Consider the following 21,449-nt stretch of genomic DNA (forward strand, 5'->3'; position numbering starts at 1 on the left):
AAGCGCAAGAGAGGGATAAGGCAAAGAGAAGAAAAACGAAACAAGAAATAAAATGACCAGGACGACGCATGCAATCGAGCAAATGCATAATAGAAAGGATTAACTGTATAAGTGCATTCATGCCAACGTGTGGTTATTAAATCTGTTAAGACCTAATCGCTAACAAAGTGGTTGTCTAAATGTACAATTCTCAGGCAGGTGGTTAGTTGATTGGCAATTCTGGCAACTCATCCATACAACACCCGGTCGAAAGATCAAGTAAAAATGACAGGACATGATTCGGAAATCAGCATCGTAGACCCTTCGAATGAGGTTGAGGTAACAGATGTGGGTGCTATGAATGAAGAGATGAGGAAATTAAAGGCACAAATGGCTGAAATGCATCGGGCATGGTCTCAAGGACATCCGACACCACTATATACTGCTAACCCATCTTACATCCCACCCCTGGCTCAAGCTCAGGAGCCTACCACTCCCCACGCATCTTCAGCTTTCCCTTATCAGGCCCAGGGTTATGGTACTACATCATACGCTCCCCCAGCTCCATCCTCTAAACAGAATCCTCAACCACCCATGGTTCCCGTCTTTGTGGCACCTCCCCCAGCTCCACTACATCGATCATCCAGTGAGCCGCTATTCCAAGCTCATGACACCCAATATTACCCTACCGAACCCACTTTTAAAGCACCTGAACCATATACCTACTCTCCCCATTTTGAAATCCCAGGAAAAGTTGAGAAACCGGTTAAGAATGCGGAGCAAGAGGAGGTGATTCGTAAAGTCAAAAGCCTGAAGCAATCCTTCAGGAACATGCATGTCTTAGGAAACCAAGTTAGCGTCGTATACAAAGATTTGTGCCCTTTTCCTGATGTACAGTTGCCTGCGGGATTTAAAATGCCAAAGTTTGACTTATATGAGGGGCACGGTGACCCAGTAGCCCATCTGCGTGGTTTCTGTAGCAAAATGAGAGGTGCCGGGGGAAAGGATGAGTTGTTGATAGCATATTTCGGTCAAATCCTGAGCGGGTCAGCACTAAAATGGTATACGAGGCAAGACCCCGGCCGATGGTATACATGGGATGATTTGGCCCAGGCATTCATTGGCCATTTTCAATATAACCTCGAGATAGTACCCGATTGTCTGTCATTGTTAAAACTGGAAAAGAAGCCTGGGAAAAGTTTTAGAGAGTTTGGTTTCCGCTGGAGGGAACAAGCTGCAAGGGTTGACCCTCCCATGAGGGAAAGTGAGATGGTAGATTATTTCTTGCAAACATTGGAACCTACCTATTTCGGTCATCTAGTGACATATGTCGGAAAGTCGTTTAATGAAGTGGTAAAGATGGGAGCCATGATTGAAGAAGGGTTGAAATCTAACATAATTTTGAGCTACTCGGCGTTGAAAGCAACCACCCAGGCCATCCAAAGTGGCACTGGTGGTGTGCTAGGGAAGAAGAAGAAAGAAGAAGTTGCTGCAGTTGAAGCTAGTGCTTGGTCCAGGACCAATAACCCTCCACTCTACTACAACCAACCCAGACCCCACCACCCAAACTATCAATATACCCCATATGGCCCACCGCAACACTATTATCCACCACCAGAACCACACTTTTCTATTCACCACGCCCAGACCTACACTCAGCCCCCAGTGCACTCGCAATGGCGTGCACCGAACCCCCAAAACACACATCCACCCCCACAAAACACCTATCCACCTCCCAGGGCTAACAGACCAAGAACCAACTTCCGCCCAAACCAAGCTTTTAGAAATGAGAAGGCCCCAAACAGAAAAACATTTACTCCGCTGGGAGAATCTTACACTTCTCTCTTCCACAGATTGAAACAGTTGGGGATGCTGACCCCAGTTGAATCCAAAGCACCAAATCCTCTTCCTAGAAACCTGGATCACTCTGTTAGTTGTGAGTATTGCTCAGGAATGCCGGGGCACGATACTGAAAAGTGTTGGAAACTGAAAAACACAATACAAGAGCTCATTGATAATCGCCGTATTGAGGTACAGGCTCCAGAGGCCTCAAACATCAATCAAAATCCATTACCAGCACATTATGAGGCCAACATGATTGAGCTGATACATAAGGGGGAAGAGCCTAGGAAACCTTCGCAGGTGGTTATGATGATTCGTTCTACGGAAACCAAAGAAAAGACGGTGAGTGCAAGGCCAGTGGTTCAGTTAAAAGCAATAAAAGACAAGCCAGTGTTAGTAATGGGGAAGGGACCGTTTGTATCTGAGAAAAAGCAGGAGCCAGTCAAGATAGTGGTACCAGGGTCAGTATCAGCGCCCGTGGTGGTTGTGAAGGGAGCTTATGTTGAACCGGTTGTCATAAAACCGGTAGTCCAGCTACCCGTGGCTGATAGCAAAGCCGTACCGTGGAAATATGACAAGGTAGTGGTGACATACAAAGGAAAGGAAATTGATGAAGAGAGTTGTGAAGCACAAGGACTAACCCGGTCGGGACGTTGTTTCGCTCCCGAGGAGTTGAGAAAGGCTAAGGGCGGAAAAGACAATCCAGTGCCAGTTAAAAAAGCTGTAACGGAAGAAGAGGCAGAAAAATTTCTGAAAAGGATGAAGGTACAAGATTATTCCATTGTTGAACAACTGAGAAAAACACCAGCCCAAATCTCGTTGTTGTCGTTATTAATTCACTATGAGGAGCACTGCCGAGCGTTAATGAAGATATTGAATGAGGCTCATGTGCCTGATAAAATTTCAGTGAACCATTTAGAGACAATGGCCAACAAGATCTTTGAAGTGAACAAGGTAGCATTTTCTGATGATGAATTGCCTATGGAAGGCACAAAACATAACAAGGCTCTGTATTTGACGGTCAAATGTGAAGGTTCAATGGTTACTCGGGCACTAATCGATAACGGGTCGAGTGCTAATATTTGCACGTTATCCACATTAAACAAGTTAAAGATTGATGAGGATAGAATCCACAAAAATAGCATTTGTGTTCGGGGGTTCGACGGAGGAGGAACAAACACGGTAGGGGATATTGTACTCGAATTGACTATTCGCCCAGTCGAATTCATGATGGAATTTCAGGTGTTGGATATTGCAGTATCCTATAACCTGTTGTTGGGTCGACCATGGATTCATGCAGCAAAAGCCGTGCCCTCCACACTGCACCAAATGATCAAATTTGAGTGGGACAGACAAGAAATTGTGTTACATGGGGAAGATCCCACATGCGCCATGAATGATGCCATTGTACCCTTTATAGAGACCGGAGATGATAAGGGTCCATGGGTGTATCAGATCCTCGACACGGTTCCGGTGAGCAGGGTGCCTGAGGGTAAAAGCGTGCCATGTCCCAGGGTGTCAGCTGCGACCATCATGGTAGTGTCAGAAATGCTGAATAACGGGTTCGTGCCCGGGAAGGGTTTGGGGGCCGAACTGTAGGGCATTACTCAACCTGTGTCTTTGCCCAAAAATATGGACACCTTCGGGTTAGGGTTCAAACCAACAGCGGCAGATGTCAGAAGGGCCCATAAGTTGAAGAAGAAAGCTTGGGTGCTCCCTAAACCAATTCTTCGATTGTCCAGGTCCTTCGTCAGGCCGGGTATCAAGAGACAGTCATTGGCAAAGATATCAGGTTCGTTAATTGAGGCGGAAAGGAATTTGGATAAGGTGTTTGAGAAAGTATTTGCTGAAGTAAACATGGTTGAGGCCGGGGAAGGGTCAAGCAGAGCAGACATATAGTACATCGGACCACGTGCTAACATCAACAATTGGGAAGCTACTCCTCTTCCAGTTCGGAGGGAGTCGTGGTAGTGGGTTTTGTTTTCCTTTTTGTCACCTGGATTATTCCAGGGTTTGTAATCCAGTTGCTATGTTCCGTCCGTTTGGATGAGTTAAAACCTTGTTGTCTTTATGTTTAATGAAATGCAATTTTCTTCGTCCCTAATTTTCTTTCCATTTTTCTTTTCTTTTCTTTCTTTGTACAGTTCTTTTTATGCTGATATCAATGACATGACATGCATGAGGAATCTTCAGCCCAGTTTTAAAAGCCAATCTAGTTCAGAAGTAATAATACAAGAGATCGGGTGTGATGATGGGGTGGATTGTAACAATGATGAAGCTTACGAGGAAATTAGTAAAGAATTAAGTCATTTTGAAGAAAAACCCAAACCTAACCTAAATAACACAGAAGCGGTTAATCTAGGGGACCAAGACAATGTACGGGAAACTAAAATAAGTGTTCATTTTGAGCCACAACTCAAGGAAGATATAATTGGAGTGTTACATGAGTACAAAGACGTTTTTGCATGGTCTTATGATGATATGCCGGGTCTAAGCACCGATTTGGTGGTTCATAAGTTGCCCACTGATCCAGCACTCCTCCCTGTCAAGCAGAAGTTGAGAAAGTTCAAAACGGACATAAGTGTGAAGATCAAAGAAGAGATTACCAAGCAGTTTGAGGCAAAAGTCATTCAGGTGACACGGTACCCCACCTGGTTAGCTAATGTCGTGCCTGTGCCAAAGAAAGATGGCAAGACCAGGGTGTGCGTCGATTATCGAGACCTTAACAAGGCAAGTCCAAAAGATAATTTCCCATTGCCCAACATCCATATACTAATCGACAATTGTGCCAAACATGATATTGGTTCTTTTATGGATTGTTATGTGGGTTATCATCAGATTCTAATGGACGAGGAAGATGCAGAAAAACCTGCATTCATCACACCGTGGGGAACATATTGTTATCGAGTCATGCCCTTTGGTTTGAAAAATGCTGGGGCAACTTATATGAGGGCCATGACAACCATCTTCCATGATATGATACATAAGGAAATAGAGGTAAACGTGGATGATGTGATCGTGAAGTCTAGACAACAATCCAACCATGTTAGAGATTTGAGAAAATTCTTTCAAATGCTTCGTAGGTACAATCTTAAGCTCAATCCTGCGAAATGTGCTTTCGGGGTGCCATCTGGGAAGTTGTTGGGATTTATAGTCAGCCGGTGTGGTATTGAATTAGACCCGTCAAAGATTAAAGCTATTCAGGAGTTGCCACCTCCAAGAAACAAAACCGAGGTGATGAGTTTATTGGGACGATTGAACTATATCAGCAGGTTCATCGCTCAACTCACGGCAACTTGCGAACCAATTTTCAAGTTGTTGAAAAAAGATGTCGCGGTCAAATGGACGGATGAATGTCAGGAGGCTTTTGATAAGATAAAGGGGTATTTGTCAAACCCACCTGTGTTAGTTCCGCCAGAACCAGGGAGACCTTTGATTTTATATCTGACAGTTGTGGACAGTTCATTCGGCTGTGTACTGGGGCAGCATAATGTTACGGGCAGAAAGGAGCAGGCTATCTACTATCTCAGTAAGAAGTTCACATCTTACGAGGTCAAGTATACTCATCTGGAAAGGACATGTTGTGCCCTAACTTGGGTAGCACAGAAATTGAAACATTACTTGTCATCCTACACCACTTACCTTATATCTCGCCTGGACCTGCTGAAGTATATTTTTCAAAAACCCATGCCCATAGGAAGGCTTGCTAAGTGGCAGATCTTACTTACAGAATTTGACATTATATATGTGACACGGACTGCCATGAAAGCACAGGCATTAGCCGATCATTTGGCTGAGAACCCCATCGATGAAGATTATGAGCCTTTGAAAACCTATTTCCCTGATGAAGAGGTGATGCACATTGATGAATTGGAACAAGCTGAGAAGTCGGGATGGAAACCTTTCTTTGATGGGGCTGCAAATATGAAGGGCGTGGGAATATGAGCAGTACTTATTTCGGAAACAGGTCAGCATTACCCCGTTACAGCTCGGCTTCGTTTCTACTGTACAAACAACATGGCAGAATATGAGGTGTGTATATTGGGATTGAGATTAGCTGTGGATATGGGTGTACGGGAAGTCTTGGTCATGGGTGACTCGGACCTACTGGTACACCAGATTCAAGGGGAGTGGGAAACACGGGACTTGAAGCTTATACCGTATCGGCAGTGTCTGCATGAGCTTTGCCAGCGTTTTCAGGCCATAGAATTCAGGCATATCCCAAGGATTCATAATGAGGTTGCTGACGCTTTGGCTACTTTGGCGTAAATGTTGCACCATCCAGATAAGGCTTAGGTTGATCCGTTGCAGATTCAGGTCCGCGATCAGCATGCTTACTGTAATGTGATAGAAAAGGAAATCGATGGAGAGCCGTGGTTCCATGACATCAAAGAGTACATCAAAGCGGGAATATATCCAACGCAGGCCACCGGTGATCAGAAAAGAACAATTCGACGGTTGGCAAGTGGGTTTTTCCTTAGTGGAGGGGTACTGTACAAAAGAACGCCAGATCTCGGGTTGTTGAGATGTATAGATGCACGACAGGCCACAAATATCATGACTGAGGTGCATTCCGGAGTTTGTGGACCGCATATGAGTGGGTATGTTCTAGCAAAGAAGATTCTCCGAGCAGGTTATTATTGGCTCACGATGGAGCGGGACTGTATCAGTTTTGTGCGTAAGTGTCATCAATGCCAATTACATAGAGATTTGATTCATTCTCCATCATCAGAATTACATACGATGTCCGCACCATGGCCTTTTGTTGCGTGGGGCATGGATGTCATTGGGCCAATTGATCCAGCAGCGTCAAATGGGCACAGGTTTATCTTGGTAGCTATAGATTATTTTACCAAATGGGTGGAAGCTAAGACATTCAAGTCTGTGACCAAGAAGGCTGTAGTTGACTTTGTGCATGCAAATATCATCTGTCGGTTTGGGATCCCAAAGGTAATCATCACAGATAATGGGGCTAATCTTAATACTCATCTGATGAAAGAGACATGCGAGCAGTTTAAGATTACTCACAGACATTCTACTCCGTACCGTCCCAAGGCAAATGGTGCGGTTGAAGCGGCCAATAAGAATATAAAGAAAATACTCCGGAAGATGGTTGAAGGATCCAGACAATGGCACGAGAAATTGCCTTTTGCATTGTTAGGATATCGCACCACCGTGCGTACTTCAGTAGGGGCGACTCCTTACTCATTGGTATACGGTACCGAGGCAGTAATACCCGCAGAAGTAGAAATCCCATCTCTGCGAATCATTGCAGAGGCTGAGATCGATGATGATGAATGGGCGAAAAGCCGTCTGGTGCAGTTGAGTTTGATCGACGAGAAAAGATTGGCATCAGTGTGTCATGGCCAACTGTACCAACGAAGAATGGCGAGAGCATACAACAAGAAGGTACGTCCAAGGAAATTCGAAGTCGGGCAATTAGTATTGAGGCGGATCTTGCCTCATTGGGCTGAGGCAAAAGGAAAATTTGCCCCAAACTGGCAGGGACCATTTGTAGTAACCAGAGTGTTGTCTAACGGAGCATTGTATTTGACCGATGTGGAAGGAAAATGTGTAGAAATGGCCATCAATTCCGACGCGGTCAAAAGATATTATGTATGATTTCTTTATTTTTCTGAATGTGTCTGTCTGTATTTGGCATATCTTAAGGATTGAAATGATGAAGGCATTTTGTCCTGCTATCCAAAAACTCTTATCCCTTGTTATCCCCCTTCGAGCCTTACTTATTTTTTTCATACCCCTCTTTCGGAATCAGCGGCACTATCAGAGAATACAGGTGCCAAACATAAAGGAAAGAAGAGAAAAACAAAAGGAAAATAAAAAAAAGAAAAGAAAGGAGAGAAAAGAAGGAAAAGAAGAACGAAAAAAAAGAAGAAGAAATAAGAAAGAGAAGAAAAGAAAAGAAGAAAAGGAAAAGAAAGAAAGAAAAGCGAGAGAAAAGGAAAGAAAGAAAATCACAACGACAAAGTTGAATACAGTGAACTACGTTTGATTTGATCCCGAAAGGGTACGTAGGCGGCCTCTCTGAGGTTCAGTCATACCAAAACAAAAATCCAAAAATCCCCAAGCAAGAAACTGGGGCAGAAATTGTGATTGGTATGAAAGTTGGATTCCGAAAGTTGTAATTTGAACCCAGTTGAATTGTTGTGAGCCTTTCATACCTTTCTTTCTAACCCAATCCAAAAGCCTACATTACGGTCTAAAGAAAGACCTTCTGATCAATTTTTGATAAATGCCAAATCGAGCAGGTAGCGGTAATTCGTGGCAACGGCCACACTCTGGTTCAAGCAAGAAAGAACGAAAGCAAAATGAGAGAGTCTTATCGGTGAAAACCCTCGCGGGCACCGTAAGGTGACGGGAGTTGAGAGAAAAATAAACGAGAGAGTCTTATGGGTGAAAACACTCGCGGGCACCTTGAGGCGAAAAGTGAGTTGGAAGATAGTTAAAAGGCAAAAGGTTTGTGGGTGAAAGAATGTTTCGAGGTACCGCATGAAAACTAGGGAAAGGTCTGAGTAATTTAAACAATTGATGGAAGTTCTGGGAAACAAAGTATGGCAATTGAAAGTTGGTTATTTGGACAGATTGGGTCGATTAATCTAAAATGCATGTCATGACCATGGGTACCAGCAGTGTCGCTCAGATAAGTTTCTTTTCCTTCTCTTCCTAAAAACAGTCATCTGGTTTTGGATTCTTCCATCCTTAATTCAAAAATCGTTGCATTTCATTTTCTGTTAAGGGTCTTCATTTAGCAGAGATACTCCAGTACTAGGTTTGGCCAAAGCAGGCAGAAGGGACTTCAAAGCTCACTACCATCTTCCGGAATTGTAAAGCACAACGTGGTCAGAGCATGCCAAAAACAACATGATGTAAATGGAATAGGGGAAGGCGCCGGAAGTTGCATTGGCAGAATATTTGGGAAATGTTATGGGAAATGTGAAGGTTCAGGCAAAAGGGTCGGAAAGATGAGACAACAGTATGGGTATAAAAGCATTCAGGTGGTCAGAAATCGGGGAATTAACGGATGTCTTATCGGGGAAATGATTGGGAAATATCGTGGGAAAGGCAAAGCTCAAACAAAAGGTCAGAAAAGTAAAACAACAGCAGGGGGTAAAACACTTAGGGCGCTGGATGTCGGGAAATTTAAAAGTTGGTCAGAAAGCCAAGCGGTTCAGAAACAGCATGCGGAAGTCAGGCAACACAAAGCATTGCAGGGGAAGGATTTTTCAGCAAAAATGCCATCAACTAACCACCATTTTAAACTAACGAAATTTTCTTTGATTGTAATAGGGGCAGAAAGTTTGTCATTGAAAAGGGAATGGCAAAGTGCGGTTTGATTTAATACAAGATAATCTTGAAGTGCATAAGGGGAATCGAATTGGATCACAAAGTTGGCATGATTAGAACAAGTGTAAGTTGTCAGGACCTTCCTGGATAATGGGATGTAGTTCAGATACCCAAAAGTCAGGAGTCTACCTGGAAAACAGAGACATGCATTTTTTTTTAATTTTTAGCAATCAGGAGTCCGCCTGGAGAACAGAGACATGCATCTTTTCAAGTTTAAAAGTCAAGGGTCCGCCTGGAAAACAGAGACATACAATTTAATTTTGGTAATCAGGAGTCCGCCTGGAAAACAGAGACATACAGTTTTAATTTTAGCAATCAGGAATCCGCCTGGAGAACAGAGACATGTATTTTTGAAACTTAGCAATCAGGAGTCCGCCTGAAGAATGGATACATACAGTTTAAATTTAGCAATCAGGAGTCCGCCTGGAGAACGGAGACACATATTTTGAATTTCAGTAGTCAGGAGCCCACCTGGATAATAGAGGAGTAGTTTCAATTTTAAGTTCGGAAGTCAGGAGCCCGCCTGGATAATAGAGGAGTAGTTTCAATTTTAAGTTCGACAGTCAGGAGCCCGCATGGATAACAGAGGAATACATTAGAGTTCAGGATTACTCAAGTTCAGCAGTTTGGAGAGAGAGAATAACATCTCAGTTAACCAGTCAAAATAGCAGCAGGGAATTTTTAGCAAGGCAACACAAGACAACAAGGCAACAAGGAAGTGCAAGAGCAAGTGTGAAGAATTTAGATAGGATTTTTATAATTCATAGAGCATAGTTAGTATAGCTTCTTTTATCTTTGGCACGATGTAATAAGGGAGGTCAGCAGCAGTAACAGCGACAAGCACAGCGCAATCACAGTTCCTAGTAGTCCTAGCTACCAGACATTCCTGAACTACACTGACCTGATTCCTGTTTAGCCCAGGATATGTAGGCAACCTCCAAAGCAGGATGCGGTCAAGCTTTTCAAAATGCTTCACACGGAATTTTCGAACGGGAAAAAATCGCTCGTATTTGCTCACTTGTCTTTGCCCGGAAACCTTTCGTGTTTCCGAGCAAAGAGGGGCAGTTGTGAGCACGTGATTTTTACCCTATATATGAATAATTCCCAAAATCCCCAAACAAAAATAATTTTCTTTATTTGTACAATTTTTGTGCATTTTGGTGTCATTTTCTGATAATTGTTGCATTTTATTTGCGCATGTTAATTTTTATAAAATACAAAAAATATGCATTTGGGCATTTAGGCTTTAGTTTTATATTTTTAGTATCCATTAGGGTTTAAGTTGTTTAGAACAAAACATGAAAATCACAAAATTAGTTCACTTTCGCAGTTGTCATGAAATAGTTTTTTTATTTATTTAAAACAATTTTTTAGGAATTGATTAATCTTTGTTTTGAAATAATTAGGATTTCATGTTAGTTTTACATCTATATAAAAATTAGAAAATTAGAAAAATTGTAAAAAATGGGAAAAAGAAAACAAAAAGGAAATAAAAATACATAATGGAGTTGAACTTGTGTGAAATCCGGAAATGTGGGCCAAATACACAAAATCCTCCCGGCCCAAACGCATTTGCTTTGAGAAGTAAGTCCAGCCCAAGTCCATACCCGGTCCGTCCCTTTTAAAATGAAACGACGTCGTTTCAGAAACCTTGGATCAGGACCGTTGGATCTCATCAATCCAACGGTCCGGAACTAACGAGGTTTCGAGTATTTAAGTGTCCAAACCAGACCCCCCCCACCCCCATTTCGATCGTCTTCTTCACCCTACCCCTTCTCCTCTAACCCTAATTTGCGCCGCCCTAAAAACCCTTGCCGGCGGTGAACGTGAACTACACTGTTCACCCTGAAAATAACACCATGGGTTCCTCTCACCTTCCTCTTGCTACTACACTCGGTGGTTTGCCTCGAATAGGGCCGGAACTTTTTGAATCTTGATTTGAAGTTTTCTGGACAGTTGATAGTTTGTCCAACTCGGCCCAAATTCACACCCTACAACCCCCAGCCCTTCCTCAACCCCAATCTGTGGTTGTTTCCTTTCGAATCACCCTGAAACGTCCCAAATATTAGATCTAAGAATCACGGCCCAAACCCTAAAATCAAATCCTTCTGATTTTGAACCGTAGCACCCTTAACCATGTGTTCTCGTGTAAGAACACATGGTTAGGGATGTTACGCGTCAAAAATCTGAAAGGGTTCGTATGTTCTTGACTGGCCGGAGCCCTTTTTGCCTTTGTGAGTTTTTCTGTTCTTTCTTTTACTGCTTCTTTTACTCGCATGATTAAAATATTACTTGCAGTCATTGTTTCATTATTGTCCTGTTAATTTTTGGTTTAACTGTGTTAGTTTAGGTTCTGTTAATTTTTGTTGTTTCTGAGTTTATTAGTTGATTGAATGATTATAATTTCGTGGATTAATAATTAGTTTAAGTTCTTTTAATGATAAGCATGGTAGCATAAGCACAATTTGTTTTAGTTTAATTTGATAGAGTTGGTTAATTGAACGTGATTGGGGCAGTCAGTCTATTTAGTTTGGTTTCTGTTTGTTAGTCGATTAATCTTAGCTGGTTCCTGATTGTTATTTAATTGATTTAGTTAGTTTCAGACTGGGGTTAGGGTGTTGGGTTTAGTTATTAAGGACAAGGGTAGGGTTAGTGATTCTGAGAGGCTTTCAGGGGTAATCTGGGTAGGGAAAAGGGTAGTTCTGATAGGAATAGTAATATCAAGGTATAAAGAAGGGCAGTATGAGTATTGTATGGGTAGAGGAATGCTTTAGGACCTTCTAGAATGGGTTTCAAGTGTAAATTGTAGTAAGTACACTGCAGTTACTTGTTTAGCAAGATAAGAATAGAGGGACCAAAGTGAAAATAGAGAGGGACTAATTAGAGAAATCAGAACTTAGTTTATTCTTTGGGGTTTGGCCTATAAAAGGGCATTAGATGCCTTGGAAAAGGGGGCTGCTCTCAGATACTCTGCCTTGAGCCTTAAAAGTTTCAACTGAAGCTTTCATTTCTTTGGTGAGTATTTCAATTCTGAGGGTATCCAAAAATAAAAACACCCAAATGTGGAAATCTGAAACACCTTCACAGTTTATCACTAATTCTGGGCTTCAGCTGTGAGGGCCAGGGAAGTGTTAAAAGTCTGTTAAGCTGATCTGTGGGAATTTGTTTATATTTCTGGTTTCAAAGTAATCTGCCTGTGTTCTGTGGTGTCTCATTGCTGGATTTGTTGTTTGTTGCTGTTGAAAGTAGTTGATTCCTCTCCTTTTCCTCTATTTTCATTGCAATTCTCAGGTACATTTCTTTGATTCTAATCCATGTAAGTTCAAGTTTGAAGTGGAGAACAGTGAAGAATGTTACTGAATTCCATGGCCTTAGGAAACATTGTTTGCTGATTACCATTTAATAATGTAGTTTGTTTAAATTGTCTGGCTATTACTAATTGACTTAGTTAGTATGGATTCGAGCCAATAACTGATTTGTATAGTTGAGATTAATGAATTGTCTAGCATGATTTTGATTGTTTTAATTAGCAAGTGGACATTTGGGTATTCAGGTTCATGTATATAGTTCAGGTGGGGGTTATTTTAATTGAGCATTTCATGTTTATACCATTATCATTTTCTGTTTGCTTAAGTTTCATGATATGCTGAAACCAAATCTGCAAAAGTTGCAATTAATTTAGAGTTCAACACATTTGGTTGTCTTAATTTTGGGTCTAAGATGAATTGGGCACAACTTCATGCTGGGCCAATTTTGGGCCTGGCGAATTTGCAGTCAGCCCAGACTGTGGTTAGACGAGGAATTGAAATAGGGCCCAAGGATTCAATCCCTGTGATGTGCGGATGCAAGCCCAGTTTTGGGCCTGCTCTGTGCCTGACGCCTAGGTGCTCTAAGGGGCTGAGTTCGCAGCCTTGGCCTGGTTGGGCTTTATGAGCTCAGGGCCCAGTCGCTTGGTATTTTTGTCCGGATTTTCAACTTCAAAATCAACAAATTGTAGGCCTAATCAATTAGAATCCTCAAGTAGTTAACGACGCAATTATTCTATTGCGTATGCTAGGAAAGGGTGTTTAGTGAATTTCACCGTCTTTCCCAAAATAACAAATACGTTAGGATCTTTAAGCACGCTCTTAATGAAGTTACCTTCTTAAACTTGGGTGCGCATTGATGCGACCCAAATCCAAATCCCGATGAAGCCAGGATGTGTCAACAATCGCGGGTGCATTGATTGCGACGCGGTTCGAAACATGTTTTCGCAACATCGTAATTCTTATAAAAAATAATTAATAATAGAAAAGAGCTTTACAAATTAAGATGAGCCTCACCACACCAAAATAATAAATGTGGGGCCCTTAGCAAGTAATTATTGACATAATGAGAATTGGGATGGCCGTTTAGCGAACTTCACGGGTTTTCCCCAAAGTAACACTACGTTAGTATCTTTAGGCACAATTTAATTAAATAATTTTCTTAAAAAAATCGGGTGCGCATTGATGCGACTCAAATCCAAATCTCGACGAAATCAAAATGTGTTGATAACTATGGGTGCATTGACTGCGACGTGGTTCGAAACGCGTTTTCATGACGTCGTAATTCTTTAAAAATAATTATAATAAAAGCGGGTTACAAATAAAAGGCACATGAGCTAGCATGTATAAAAATCAAATAAATTAAATATAACAGTTAAGCGACCGTGCTAGAACCACGGAGCTCAGGAATGCCTAACACATTCTCCCGGGTTAACAGAATTTCTTACTTGGATTTCTGGTTCGCGGACTGTTAACAGAGTCATATTTTTCCGCGGTTCGGGACGCAACTGGTGACTTGGGACACCATTAATCTCCCAAGTGGCGACTCTGAATAATTAATAATCAAATTCCGTTCCGATTGTCCTTTAATTGGAAAAACTCATTTACGCTCCTCTTTTGGGGGTGTAAGTAAGTGAAAAAAAGGAGGTGTGACATCCCCAAAGCGGAACACGGCCCTCTCACAATCCCAAAATAAGGTAGCAGCTTTTATTATCATGTTGTTAGGTTGGACCTCCAAGAGGGATGGTAGATTGCCCAAACATTTTCTGACGAGGGTTTGGTCACTAGAGTGTAAATCTCTCTACCAACTTAGCAATCTTGGGTGGATGTTGGTGACCATGTCGAATCTGGGGACTTCGTGCCTCATATTTCTGCAAGTTAAACAAGGTTAGGCCCTTACCACCACCAGATTCGACTATTTAATATCAACAATTAGCATGAAGCATTTAGTTTTCCAAATAAATGAACAGAACGTGATGGTGTCCGTTTGGGTTTAGGAAAACCCAATGGACTTTTGGACAAGGCTATCTTAAAAGATCATTATGTGGACAACATAACTGACCCGGCTAGGTTTGACCATGATGCATGCATAATTTAAACAGAGTAAGGTTTCTATAGGGGTTTAGACTGGTACCATTGAGCAGACAACTCAAGGGGGAAGGAACGGAACCGTCGACTGCACCGTTGATCGACTAGTTTTACCGCAAATATGCCTTTCCGAATTTAGGGGTAATGATATAGGAAGAGCGCAACCACTCATCAAGCGTTGCTATAGTATTTGTTTGGCACGAGTGGAGTATGATATTGAGCATGATTATGCAATAATTAAAGACATGTTGACATGTATTTGCACGTTAAGAAAACGATAAATATAACAGTTTCATAATTTAAAGCAGTTATAAGGAAGGAAAGAAACAAGAAAGATATGTCAGTTTTGCTTTTGAAGAAGAAATTAAATGTTTAAAGAAATTAAACAAGTAATTGCACATGGGGGGGGGTACAAATTCACAAGAACAATCTAAAATGGTAAAAGCCTAAAAATATCCTCGGCAGAGTCGCCATGTTGTCGTGCCCCCTTTTTCTTTTCCGTGGAAATCGGGCTCATGACATTTTGGTATGGGACAACTCTTTCCTTTTGGGAAAGGGGTTTTACAATTTTGAAGAGTCGCCACCTAACGATTTTAAGGTGCGTTAGGGCACCTATAGGGTTCATTTCTAACTATGTTTGGATAACCAGAGATAGGGTAAGGGATTGAAATTATCCTAAGGGGAAGGTGTGAGGCACCTCTCAGGATCCACTAGTGTGGTTCCCGGCAAGACAGTTTTGTGAATTTGCGCAATTAGCAAATAAACAAGTAGGTCTCAAATAGTAGGGGGTTTAAGTTTAAATACACACGTATTTGAAAAACAATTAGTGAAAAGCAAGATTTTTGAGAAGAATTGCAATCTAAGCCTAAAGGGGGAGGGGGTCCTAGGTTTGTTGATAATATGGATCACATCAATGCAATACCCGGTATGACACTCCTCAAAGAAGGGCTACATATGGTATTAGCGCACCGTTTATCATATCCATATCTACCATTTCCCACCTCGTGAAGGTAATTAGAGCAAAGGTTGGTCTCAGCCTCTATTGCATGTTGTTACCCATCCCTTCCTATCAGTCCCGAGGAATTTAGGACTCGTATCTTATAAGAAGGAGGCTCTAGGCAGACCCTCAGGTATAATGGCAAAATACTAAAGCGGCATACAAAACATATAAGACTTCACTTAGAGGGAAAACATAGAAGCAAGTAGAAGGCTCAAGTATACCTCCACAAATAATGCACATAGATAGCATGACTCATGCACAACTAAAGTCTGAATTCATAATCCTAAAGCAGGGTGTTTAAGTGATAATAGCATAATCAGATTTATTTCATGACTCAGAAAAGAAGTCTGAATCAGGTTTGCCTACTGATTTTAATAGTTGATAATCAAACAAAGGCAATTTCAATTTTATTTAAGTTATTACCTAAGGCTTGCCTAGGTGAAAAGTGATATGCAGTAGTTGTTCCAAGTTATTAAGACAGTTTGGAGATTATTTTTACCTAAAACATGCCGTTCTAGTTGAATGCAGAGATTATTACCAACTTATTCAGAAAGCATCACAATATGAAAATTATTACTTACTACCTTTTTATGAATCGGTAATTAACTAGGCATTTGAATGAAATGCAAACAGGATCCTAAAACATGATATTCTAATAAGCAAATGGCAGGGTTGTTGAAAACAGAGTCCTTAAGGCATGATTGCTAAATGTACACAAGAGTTGCAGAATTATTAGATACGACTTCATGAGTAACAACTTTTATACTATGTTGTTATTGCCATAGGAGCAGGATTTCTAAGCGATAGACATAAAACATGGATTAATGAATGAGATGCGGAAGCAAGAAACATGGATCCTAAGAATAGGATTTCTAATGCACGTATGAATCCTAAGCATGATTTCTATTGAACAATTAGGAATATAAACCTAATGACATGTTTTCTACCCTCAACAAATTATAGCATGCATATTTACCCTACCCCTTTTCACTAGCTACCCTAATACTTGTTTACAAATTATTACAGGTCATGTGAGGGAATTACATAAGTAGAAATGAAAAATAAGAAGCTACACTATAGGAAGCCTGATTACGACTTCCTCTCTGAGTTATGTAATAAACCACCTCAAGTGCCAATATAATTCCATAGCCTTTCTCATATCTGGGTGTGTCAGGGTTCCCTAAGGACCTCCAGGGATCCTGGCCAATGCTCACGCCAGATTGCAGAACCAAGAGTAAGTGCAATGTAGAAGGGCCAGCTCTTATGTGTCCAGGTTCAGAGGGAGCTCAAGGGTCCAAATTAGAAACAAAGTTGGGGACACAGAGGGTCCAAATTAGAAACACATAATCATGGTTGAGAAGATATGCACATAGACCAACAAATACAAGGGGTGAGTAGGGGCTAGTTGGTCTTCAAAACACAAACAACTACTTTAGGGGAATCATGCTTGAAATTATAATAGTAATAAAACATAGGGACATGGTATGGGAGTAGTCATGCAGGGGGCCTATTACACATAATCAGTCATGAATTAGTATTAGTCAAGTACATTAGGAGACAATACTAGTTGAGGGACATAAATAGGAACAAGTAAACATGCTGATTACATTTGAACAAGCGAGGGCAGAATTTTAGGCATGATGAGTAAAGTAGTAAACAAGAAGTGCAATTTAACAACATGAGCCATTAAATCATTGCAAAAAGAGACAAGGATTGACAAACAAGGGAACCCATAGAGTTGAGTTTCAGAATTTGAACTAGGAACATACCAGTTGAAGAAGCAAAGTGCAGAAAAGTAAAGCAATCAGAGTTCCACAGCTAGACAAAGTAGTAGCACAAGTAGTAGAGAAAGAAGAGAGAGTTTGAGTGTATATGTGTGTGTTCTGAACTAATTGTTCGTGTGTTGAGAGGTAAAACAAGAGTGTATATATAGCACTTTTGGAGTAGAACTAATAAGATAAAGAGAATTAGAGTTCGATCAATTAATGATTAATCAACCAATCACAAAATCAATTATCATAAGGGAGTCGGGAATAGACCCCTTAATTAGGGGTAATTGATTAATAGTAATAACAAGAGAGTCTAATTAAGGGAAGAATCCCAATCATACAAAGTAAAGGATCAGTAAAAATCACAAAATCATACTGATGGATAGTTAAGGAAAGTGTGATCAATTAAAATGACAAATAAGGAAACAAATAAAGTTCATGCATACAAATCTTTAATAGAACAAACCAGGCAACCAAAATTTCAAAAATAATACTGATTTGAAGAGAGGGAAAATATCAGTTTTCCGTAAATAGACAAATTGGCAAAAATAGAATTTCATAAGCATGCATAAACTAGCCAAGGGATTGACTCAGAAACCCTAGTAGAGATGAACTAGTGTTAAAGTCACGAGATACTGAATTAGGCTAAAGGGGGAAATCATGAAAGTCAAAGCACAACACCAACAATGTAACAAGTAGCTCGGAAAGACTCAGAGTCAAAGCAAAACATAAGAAAATTAGGGTTTCAGAGAACCCAAGGAAGATGAGAAAACATTAGATCGTTATCGATTTCAGTCGGAAAAGCCATGGATCTTACTCGAACATCCATAGATGGCTGGAAAGTAGCATAAGAGACCATGGGTGGAAATTGAGCAAGATATGGACTAGATCTCTTCGAGATCTTTCCACAAAATCACAAAAACGGGCAGCCATGAAACCTAGGAGACGCGTATATGTCTCAAACAACCATAGGAATCTGTGGATTGAGTGAGGATCGAAGGGGATTTGTCATGATCCTAAACCCGAACCCGGTCGTGATGGCGCCTCTCGTGAAGGCAAGGCCAGCCAACTATTCCTAGTTAGATATTAAACAGTTAAAGAACATGAAAACAGTCTAAAACATGATTTGATAATACTAAGTAGCAGATAATATCATAAAAATGTGGAAGTTCAACCCAACACATCCCTAACCGGGGTGTCACAAGTCATGAGCATCTATAAGTCATAATACAAGTCTGCTAAGTCTATAAATTAGTACAATTGTCTAAAAGGAGATAGAAGTGATAAAGGAGAAGAAACACGGGTCTGCAGACGCCAAGCAGCTACCTCGTAAACTCCGAATGTCCGCTTGAAGCTGGAAGGATCAGCACTCGGGAGTGGGACCAACTACGCCTGAATTTACACACAGGGTGCAGGGAGTAAAATGAGTACTCCAACTCAGTGAGTAACAAATGTAAATAAAGACTAAAAGCAAGAAATCACGTAAGGCACAAAGCATTCTATAATGAAGCAGTAAAACCATTTAAAAATAGTAAATCAGTGAAAGATAGGTAAAATTCTTTAACTCAAATGTATTTTCATGAAAAGCCTTTTTCAATGATTAAGCAGGTAATTGACAGACAATTATGAAAAGTAAACACGTAAAAGCTCACCCCTCGGGCAAAGTATCAACAAATCTGCCCCTCGGGTAAAATCTCATAACAGTACCAGCCCATCGGGCTCAATCTCACATCACAATGAGTACCCGCGCTCACAGGGGTGTGCAGACTCCTGGAGGGGCCCCTTACGGTCCAAGCGCAATATCAAGCCACCTCGTGGCATCATCACTAGGCCCTCGGCCTCATATCAATCAAGCCACCTCTTGGCATACATATCTCAGGCCCTCGGCCTCATAATCAGTATCAAATGTTACCTCACAACATAGGCCCTCGGCCTTACTTAGTCAAAAATCCTCACAAGCCACTCGGGTAGTAGTAAAACATGTTTCTCAGCCCAAAATATCATTTAAAAGATCATATAAGTGTTAAAACAGAGTAAACCTGGCTGAGTACGAAAAATAGCGAAATAAAACATGACTGAATTCAAGTATAAAGTCAAAATAGTGAGGAAATACTAGTAAAAATCCCCGAAGGGTTTAAATAGATGGCACAAGGCCCAAATATGGCATTCATCCCAACTAATAATGATAACAAATAGATTTCAGTCAAATACACGGTAAAATTATCAAACGGGATGAACCAAGTCACGATCCCCAATAGTGCACGACCTCATGCTCGTCATCAAGCGTGTGCCTCACCTCAATATAGCACTACCATGTGCAAATCCTGGGGTCTCAAACCCTCAGAACATCATTTACAATCATTACTCACCTCGAACCGGTCAAATCTCTAACTTGCGACACCTTTGCCCCTCGAATCGGCCTCCACGCGTTGAATACACCAAAATCAGAACGAGGAAGTCAAAATATGCTAAGGGAACGAAGCCCAAGCGAAAACAATTAATAATAGATACAAATCCCGAAATTACCAAAACCCAACCCCCGGGCCCACATCTCGGAATTCAAAAATTTTTACATCAATAGATTCGTTATTTCCCCACGAGTTTATACATATCAAAAGTTCTAAAATCCGACCTCAAATAGTCCTTCAAATCCTCAATCAAAAGTCTAAATTTCAAAGCCCTAATTCTTCAATTTTTGGCTTAATTTCCATGATTTTCTAGGTGGAATTCACATAATAATAGAGTTTTAAGTCCAAGAATCTTACCTCCAAGTGATTCCCCTTAAATCCCTCTTCAATCCCCTTCAAAAAACTCCAAAAACAACCAACAATGGAAGAAATAAATCCAACCTTCGCGGACAAGACGACCTTTTAAACCTTCTGCTCAGGCCTAATTTCCTTCTTCGCGAACGCGGTCAACGCCTCGCGTTCACGAAGCAAAAAATAACTTTGACCAAAATCCTCTTACGTGAACGCGACAATACCCTAGCGAACATGATGGTTGCTCCAACTTACCCTTCGCTAACGCACACCCACTCTCTCGAACGCGATGAACAAACTCGACCTCAGACCAGTTGACCAAACGACTCTATGCGAATGCGACTTCCTTCTCGCGAATGCGATGCACGAGCATCCAACCCTTCGCGAACGCGTAGCCTCCCTCGCGAACGCGAAGGTTAAAATTCCACTGACTTCCACTGACTCTTCGCGAACGCGACGAGTAAAAACCTGCAACAGCTGAACCTGTAATTTCTGCAACTCCAAACTTCACAAAATGGTTCGATTGACCACCCGAAACTCACCTGAGGCCCACGGTACCTCAACCAAAGGCACCAACATATCCTAAAACCTTATTCAAACTTGTACCAATCTTCAAAACACCTCAAACAACATCCAATCAACCAAAACACATCGGATTCAAGCTTAAGTTTCTAAAATCTTCAAAATTACGCTTTTGGTAAAAAATCCAACCAAACCACGTTCGATTGACTTGAAATTGTGTAAACACATCCCAAATGACACAACGGAGCTACTGCAACTCTCGAAATTCCATTCCAACCCCTATATCAAAATCTAACCTACCCACCGGAAATCGCCAAAATATCAACTTCGCCAATTCAAGCCTAAATCTACTCCAAACCTCCAAAACTCATTCCGATCACACTCCTAAGACATAAATCACCTCTCGAAGCTAACCAAACCATCGAAACTCACATTCGAGCCCTCTAACACATAAGTCAATATTCGGTTGACGTTTCCAACTTAAACTTCCTTAAAAGAGACTAATTGTCTCAAACCTTACCAAAATTATTCCGGACTTGATCCGACCAACCCGATACTATATAACACGGATAACAAGGCATAAAGAAGCTGAAATGGGGAAACAGAGCCGTAACTCATGAGACGACTGGCCGGGTCATCACATCCTCCCCAACTTAAACAAACATTCGTCCTCGAACGAGTCAAGAAACATACCTGAAGCCTCAAATAGGTGAGGATATCTGCTCTGCATCTCCCGCTCGGTCTCCCAGGTAGCCTCCTCCACGGGCCGACCTCTCCACTGCACTTTCTTGGAAGCTATATCCTTCGACGTCAACTTTCG

Source organism: Nicotiana tabacum, chromosome 1, assembly GCF_000715075.1.
Source record: "Nicotiana tabacum cultivar K326 chromosome 1, ASM71507v2, whole genome shotgun sequence".
In the NCBI taxonomy this organism is placed as follows: Eukaryota; Viridiplantae; Streptophyta; class Magnoliopsida; order Solanales; family Solanaceae; genus Nicotiana; species Nicotiana tabacum.